Source organism: Rousettus aegyptiacus, unplaced genomic scaffold (genome assembly GCF_014176215.1).
Source record: "Rousettus aegyptiacus isolate mRouAeg1 unplaced genomic scaffold, mRouAeg1.p scaffold_m13_p_4, whole genome shotgun sequence".
Classification (NCBI taxonomy): Eukaryota; Metazoa; Chordata; class Mammalia; order Chiroptera; family Pteropodidae; genus Rousettus; species Rousettus aegyptiacus.
Window position 1 is genome coordinate 42,497,984 of NW_023416307.1, and position 8,546 is coordinate 42,506,529.

The 8,546-nt window shown below is 45.7% G+C and overlaps 1 protein-coding gene across 5 annotated transcripts in view; it reads right to left on the minus strand.

Moving 5' to 3' along the window:
• The window catches only part of DGKG (diacylglycerol kinase gamma), a 186,233-nt gene extending 179,414 nt beyond the window's left edge, over positions 1 to 6,819 (minus strand). For 3 of the 5 annotated variants that reach the window (XR_001598790.2, XM_016159730.2, XM_016159733.2), the window contains exon 1: positions 6,491 to 6,819. The gene's annotated coding sequence lies outside the window, so the exon portion shown is untranslated. The remainder of the gene's footprint in view (positions 1 to 6,490) is intronic. The other 2 variants (XM_016159732.2, XM_016159735.2) reach the window with 2 other exon arrangements.
• Positions 6,820 to 8,546: the final 1,727 nt, after the last annotated feature.

Here is an 8,546-nt window from a genome sequence, read left to right on the forward strand (position 1 = left end):
ATAAGATAGGATGAGGTAAGATGAAAGATAAGATAAGATAATTATACCAAAAAAGAATCCTTAAATTCTACTGAGGCATCAATGACTTCAGAGGTTAATTTCAAGAGAAAAAATGGACACCTGTAGGAAAAAAAAGCCTTATGCTTCTTCACAAAGATAAAAAGAAATTATGCCATAGGAAAAGCACTGGATATGAGTGGGAGACCTGGGTTCCTGTCCTGGCTTTGTGATCCCAGATAGGGCACTTCCCCTTTACATGGAGGATTCCTCAATTTGAAGAGGAAGACCTGGGACCAGATGCTTTCTCAGCTCCTTCCCCGGTCTTGTTTTTAATGATGCTAGAGACTCTTAGATCTGCCTCAAATTAATACATGTCTTTTGGCCTAATTAAATAATATCCCAGGGTGCTAAGATGACATGCAACTGAGCTCACTAGACCATTCTCCGAAATCTGTTCAATCATAGAGTAAGTAATAAAGCCACTGCCACCACCACCAATACTATCACCATCACCCCTATCACCAGAACCATTACCTTCACCATCACCACTATCGCCACCACCACTATCACCACCAACCACTACCACCACCACCACCACAACCACAACCACCATCACCACCAACTATAACCACCAGAATCACTATCATCAACACTGTCATCGCCATCATCACTGCCATTATCACTACCAGCACGTATCACCACCATCACCATCAACACCAATACTGTCGCCATCATCATCATTACCACTACCAACATCACTTTTATGGCAAACACAGCTCTAGTTCTAAAAATGGGAAAAATTACTTATAAAAATTTCTTAACTTGAGGAGTTGATGTTAATCTCAGGAAAACATTCTGGAATAGGATGTGGTATGAGCTTTTAGGACTAAAGTCATAAAAGTAGTTTATGCTAGGCTAACAAAATTGCTTATTTGACAATGTTATTGGTCAGGCAGATCAGGGAAACACAAGTGATAAAGAATAGCTGAGCTTTATTAAGACCTTTGATAAGATTCTTCTGACAATTTTTTTAAAAGGTAAAGAAATATGAGTTGAATGATAGTACAAGAAGTTGAATAAATTTTCTGAATGACTGCTTTTAGTTATTGAATGAATGTCTTTCAGGAACATATAGAAGAATACTTCAGAATCCTGTAATGTTCACTATTTTTATTGATGACAGTTGAAAAGTCATGCTCATAAGATTTGAGGATAAGAGGGAGCCAGACAAAAGGGACGGTAACTACACTGGATAACAGAATCAAAGCCAGAAATATCTGGGCAAGCTGGCAAGATGGACTGAATTAAACACGATAAATTTAGGAATAAATGTAAGAGCTCTGTATTTGGGTCCCAGACAGCATCTATATAAGCACGGAGGTGGGATGGGTAGGCAATTCAGTTCAAGTGCAAGTTTAAAAGAGAGCTGGCTTTTGGGGAGTTTTGTTTGTTTTGTTTTTGTTTTTTAGTTGATGCTAACCTCAACAGGTACTGGAATAGATTTTTCTCAACCTTACAGGGTTTCAACAGAAATATGAAATGTAGAACAAAAGAAGTGATAATCTCACTCTTTTTGGTGCTGACTAGGCCATCCTTGAAATTCTATATTTTATTCATTAAGAATGAATAAATTAGAGAAAACTGGGGCGAGAGCGATAATGACAGTGAGGACACTGGAGCTAGTGGCCGCTTACAAGATACAATGGAAAGGGCACTGGCCAGGGAGTAGGGAGCCAGGTTACGCCATTAATTGGCTGTAAAATCCTGACCAAGTCAGTATTTCTCTCTGGGGCTGACGACAGGCCTCCCTGAGAAGCAGAGATGGTGGTGGTTGGCTAGCCTTCTAGGTTTTTGCTCTCTGGTCATGCCACTCTCTAAGTGGGTTGTTTTCTCCCTACCTCACACATCCAGGCATGAGGCCCCTTGAGACTCTAAGCAAACTTTTATACTCTTGAAATGCCATTAACATTCACAAATTATACCAATTCTTTCCCTTGGGAAGCCTTCAAAAATACCCTTTTTCTGACTTCCTGGGAAGCCAAGATGATGGGCAATTTATATTTACATTGTCACATACAACATTTATTGAGGTAGGAAAGGAAAAGGCCTAGGATAAAAGGCTTTGAAATCACAAAGGCCTGAGGTAAACTCAGCCTCTCCTACTGGCTTGGTGATCACTAAAACTTTCTGAGACTCAGTTTCCTGGTTTATGAAATAGGACAAACACCATGCTCAGTGATGTGACTATTAAGTGAGACAATGCATGTACAAAATACAGCACAATGTGCGGCACAAAGTAGGTGCCCAATAAATGGTATAACTAATGTAACTACTTCATTTATTACTACCATCCCCCTCATTCTTTCTCCCCCTCCTCCTCTGCTGGCTAGGCATTGTGCTGGTTGTAGAGGTTACCGTGGAAAAGAAAATTCACACCCCCTCTCTGCATCGAACTTACAATTTAGCCAGCTCTGTCCAGTTGAACTTCCTGCAATGATAGAGATGTTCCAAATGTGTATTCTCCAATGTGGTGGCCAGAAGCCACATGTGGCATTTAAGCACTAGAAATGTGACTGGTGTGACTAAAGACTAAATTTTAAATTTTACTTAGTTTCAATGAATGAAATGAAATGGAAATAGTTCCATAAGGAAATAGACAGCACAGCTCTAGACACTTTTCAGGTACATTTCCGAGACTGACCAGTCTGAGCAGAATAAAGATGTATCAAAAGAGAAATGCTTGTCAATACCTCTACAGGATATTTATCCCAAAGACTTGAAAACCCATATCCGAAAAGATATTTGCACATCGATGTTCATAGCAGCATTCTTCACAGTGGCCAGGACATGGAAGCAACCAAAGTGTCCTATGATAGATGACTGGCTAAAGAAGCTGTAATACATATATACAATGGGAAATTATTAAGCCATAAAAAGAGATGAAATACTGCCATTTGCGACAACCTGGATGGACCTCGAGATAATCATGCTAAATGAAATAAGCCAGACAGAAAAAGTTGAAAATCACATGATATCATGTATATATAGGATATAAACCTAAAAACAACAAATGAATAGGACAAACAGAGAATCAGGGACATGGAAAATAGACTAGTGGTTACCAGAGGGTAGAGGGTGGGGAAAGAGGGAAGAGGTAGACAGGATAAAGGGGGACAAATTTAGGGGGTTTTGGGAGGGTGAAGTGGGTAAAGGGGATCAAATATATGGTAGCTGAAGGAAACTGGACTCTGGGTGGTAATCACACAATAGAATATATAGATGTCAAATTATAATGTGTACCTGAAAATTATATAATTGTATTAACCAGGGTTACCCTAATAAGCTTAAAAAAAAAACCCACAAAGTTAATATGTCACATCTAGCCAGAGACTTCTGCAACTAACACATGCTCATGTAAAAACAGGTACAGTCTTATATTGTATGGTTTCTATAATCATACTTGTATATAAAAAGCAGGATGATGTGTGTGATTCCTTCTCCCATGAGGCCATGGGATGCTCGTGTGGTCTGGCTTGGTTGTGTGAAGCCCTGGTCTATGTGAGTTCCTGGAGGTTACCTGCTTTGACTATGGCAGTGTTGCCTCTGCTGGGTGGAAGTGTAAATTGGTGTAGCCCTTCTGAAAAGCAGCTTGCCATATATATCAGTAGATTTAAAACATTCATGCCCTTTGGCCCAGTGATTCTACTTCTGGGAATCTATCCAAAGGAAGTATTTGAAAATGTATGCAGCAAAGACTTTGCCCAGGGATGTTGTGCAGAGTAATTCGTAGTTACTAAAGACAGGAAATGAACGACTAATTGTAATAATATGTAGCCATGAAAATGATGTTCACGAAGGAGTTTTGCTATAACACTAATTAGGAAAAAAGCGGAGAAGGAGTTTTGCTATAACACTAATTAGGAAAAAAGCGGAGAAGCAATAGCTACAAAAGCTAAGCAAGTACCCAGGAGTCAGTCAGCCTGGGTTTGAATCCTGGCTCTGCCACTTAACTAGCTTTGTGACTTGGGAAAATCGGGAAAATCACCTGAACTCTGTGGTGCTGATAAAACATACTTGCCTCAGAAGGACTTCTGAGGATTAAATGACATGGTGAATATAAAATACTTAATACCTGCAAAGTACATGTTTTAAGTACCCAATAAATATTGGCCGTCTGTGGATTATAGAATTTCAAGGCATAAAAATAGATGGAAAGTAAATATGCAAATATATTAACAGTTTGGAATCTGGGTATTTGGATTGCGGGCTTTGTTTGATTCTTTGCATATTTTTTGACTTCCCAAATTTTCTGCAGTAAACATGAATTACTATTATACTATATCATAATGATGTATTACAACAAGATATTTTTTAAAAGAATTTTATCACACACAAACCACTCCCCAGCCCCCCAAATGGTACTTCTCTCTTTCCCCTTCTGTTCCAGGGGAGGAGCTGGGGGAAGCCTCCTCCCCTAGGGATCAGCCAAAATGGGTAGCGCTGCTGCTTTTTGCGTTCTTCCCTTGGCAGAGCCGCACATGTGCACAACCCGGACCTCTGGGAGTACAGGGCTGGCGGGATCCTCTGCCACTTGGTGAAGGTGCGCTGCGGTAGTGTTGGGGGGAGTTGGAACACACATCCTTAGTAGTTTCTTGTATCTATGAGCGTCCAGATTCCAAGATGCTCTGATGTTCATTTTCTCCCCATGTCTTGGTTGATCTGAACCAAGCACTGACATAAAGTTGTAAGATGGAAAAGACTCATCGGTTTACTCCCTATCCCCAGACCCCTCCCATGAAAATACCTGTAATAACACCTATAGTACTACATATAAACATTAAGCAAGGTTGGCAAAAAGAAAAAAAGAAAAGACAGATCAGGGGTACAAACGGGGAACAACAGGAAAATTAACTTAATTGCAGCTACTTTATTTAATGAGTTTAATTTATATTCAGAACAGGATTTCTGGCAAATACAGCCCCCTTTAAAACAACAAATGACGAAGTCACTCCCTACTTTAGGACATATCCCGGGAATGAGAGGGTCCTAAAGGACAAAGGTAGGGATGTGTGTGTGTGTGTGTGTGTGTGTGTGTGTGTGTGTGTGATCAAACAGTGATGACATTTCCCCCCTATGATCTAATGTCCTTTATTGAAAACGAGGGTGCCTTGTGCTGCAGCAAGTGTCTCTGCGGCCTTTATTTTAGACAAAGAATTACAGGCACAGAAATAACGAAGTCGTTTTCTCCACTGGAACCCGAGGGGCAGCTCCCAGCTCTGTGTCCTGACCTCTGCCCTTCATCAGTGACTCCTCCTTGTCCACAGTGACTCTCCCTACTCCACACCTCCAGACCTGAGGTGCGTTCCCCTAAGCATCCGAAACGAAAAAATAACAAACGGCCCTCCCAGGCCCTCATCCCGACAGCGAGGTCATCGTATGTTAATGAAGCCAGAGGAGACACCGCGCGGCGCCTGCCTGAGAGCGCGCCCGCGGGTTCGCAGCTCTCCCGCGCGCCACTGCGGCGCAGCCACAAAACACCGCGCGCTGCCGCAGACCCTCCTGCCTCCAGGGGGAGGGGTCTTGCCCGCCACTCTGAGTTCCCCAGCTGGATCACTCACATCTGGAAGATGTCTCCTAGCTCCGGTTTCCTGCTTTACACTGCAGTGATGGCGCGGATGGGAGCGGCGCATCAGAATCACCTGTAGGGCTTTTCGAACTCCACAGCCCCCTTCCCAAATTCTAGTCCACTCGTCCAGAGGAAGAAAATCTCAGAATATGCAGGATGAGGTGGACTGGCGGAGTTTTCAAAAGCCCCACAGGTGATACTAGATGTGCGCCCTCAAGACACACACACACGCACACGCACACAGACACACATCTTGTGACTCAAGAGACTAAACAGGTCAGCTTGATACTCTCTCCATGACCCTCCACCCCTTCCCTAGCTTATATTGGTCAAGGTGTCGTGTTCTATTCAGCTGCCCTTTAAGCTTTCCCAGCCCCAGGCAGGAGCTTTGCGGAGTGCCTCAAAGTCCGGAACCCTGCGGGACCGTCAGAGGCTTTGGCGCCCAACGTTTAGGCAAAGTGTCCCCGCTCCTTGCCGTCCCTGTGCACCCTGGAGCACGAACCGGATACCAAGGAGCGAAGGTAAGTGTAGAAGGGGAGAAATCTGACTAGTTGCTTCATCAAACTGCCTGAAGCGAGGCCGCCTCCCGCCCGCACACCTTTGAGGTTTGGAAGGTCCTCCGAATCCTAAAGGGAGCCGGTGGCCCGCCCGTGCCGCTCCCGGCGCCCTCATCGTTCCAGCGCGGGGTCGCCTCTTAACGGGGACGTGGGGCAGGTGGCACCGTCGGGGTGGGCGCAGTGGCCTCGGCTGCAGCTCCTTCCCCCTGGCCATGGGACTGGCTTCCACTTTGCCCTCCTTCCCAAGTTGCTGCAGCCCGCGCCCAGGAGCCCGAGCACCCCTCTGCCGCGCAGGCCACTGCCTTACCTCTTACCAGGCAACACTTGGTTGTGCGGTACCCCGAAGCGCTCTTTCCTCGGGGCTTATTCTCTTACTTGGGACGAAAGAGGAACCGAGAGACAAGGGACCGAAGCCGGCGTCTGGGCGTCTTCCCGCCCGCGCAGACCCCTTGTGAGGGGATGGCAGCCCGAGGGGGCGCCGCGGAGCTCGCGCGGCCAGGCTGGGGTCAGGCAGCGCCAGGGTCTTCCGCTCCGGTACCCACCGCTCCCAAGCAGTCCGCGTCGGCTGTCGACTACTACGGCACTGCGGCGCCCTGCCCCTAGCCGCTTGGTAAGTCCGGCTGCCACTCTCAGCGCGGAGCCCTGCCCCCGGGCGCAGAGCCCGCCCCCGCCACACATCCGCGTGCGCGCGCACACACACGCGCCACACAAACGCGCGCGCGCACACACGCACACACATGAATGCGGTTGGGCTCAGTGGGAACCCGCGCCCCTTTGGTGCAACTTGGGCGCGGGCATGGTTCGGACACTTCTCACTGATGGGGCTTCGTTTTGGGAGGAGTTAGAAGCTCAGGGTTTCGGTAAAGATGTAGCTGTGTGGCTCCGCAGGGCACCAGAGGCCAGCTGACTCCGGGGACGGACAACTAACTGTTTGACAAATAAAATATTCACTGGGCATTTCCTCATCGCAACCAGGTCTAGGCTGTCCTAATATCTCGACCCAGTCAGAGAAAAAAAATAAAAATAAAAATCAGCAAGTTCTCCCTATTTCCCAGGAACTCATCGTCTTAGCCTCCAAGTCACTGACCCTGCCCGGGAGCACATTTCTGACAGCTTTGACTCTGGTGGCAGGGTATTGGTGGCTGTTCAATCTGAAAAGATTGCCCGCTTCTCAGGTATGGTGGGGACTTTTGCAGTCACCAGAGCTGGGCTCTGGTCGCCAGATCAGATCTCAGGACTGAGGGTTGTTCATTCTCTTCTTTGATTTTAGATGACCATGAACTGTTCCTGCACAGCAAATAGACCACTTCTTATTTTAAAAAATGTAGACGAGCACAGAAAAGGCATTGGGGGTGAGGCAGTAAACGGTGAGGGCCCACGTTGGTCAAGGCACCAGTGACTTGTTGCTTCTTCTCTTTCCGTGACATACATGACTGCATGGAGTAGTGGTGATGTTATCTCAGACATGTCACACCAGGGGGATGACTTCTGTCCATTTTACACCACATTTAGAGTCACTGGGAGTTTGGACTCTCATCTGTAAAATATGTAGTCTTTGCAAGTTTCCACAATTAAGAAATCTTTTCCACCAGCAGGCAGAGAAGGTCCCTGGGTCAGGACTGTAGCCAAGAAAAGATTTCTGTAGATGCAGAAGCACCAAGGGGCTCTGGGTGTCTGGGCATTTGGGGAAGAAGCCTCAAACGTGAATGTCAGGTGATCCTGAGAAACCTAATGGTCAGTGTGCACATTGGGCTATCTGCAGGCGAACTGATGGGACAAATGAGGAACTGACGCTCAGAGATTCCCCCAAGGTTCCACATGGCAATGAGAACAGAGCCAATACCAGAACCCTATATTTACACTTCTTCCTTCTATTCACTATTCACATCTCATTCTATTACCATCCTGGGTTGGTTCTCAAAGTTCCCTTCAGCTAGACTGAAATAATCGTGGTGGGGATGCTCTTGAAGTTATCTTTTCTTGTTTCCCTTTCATTTACTGACCCATTCATTTCACAACTATCTATTAAGCTTCTACTGTGTCTTCAGGTACTTTCTCTGACTCTAGTCCTGAGCCTTACTTGGGTCAAAAGACGAACCTAGAGATGAAAGGGGCTTAGAACTGTTTCTATCCCCAGGAGAAGAGAAGGCTGATCAGAGGCTTACTGGATATATTTTCACTGTGCTAGATTGGGTGGATGTGGAAGACACACTTTTGCCTTCTAAATTTGCATTCTCTGTGGAGGAAAACACTCGCATAGGTGTCACACACACACAACATTCTTGCTCTGTCTACTCCTGATTCCTTCTAAAGAAGGCGAAATGGAAGGAGAGCTTATGTCTAGCAGACGATCATTATGAATT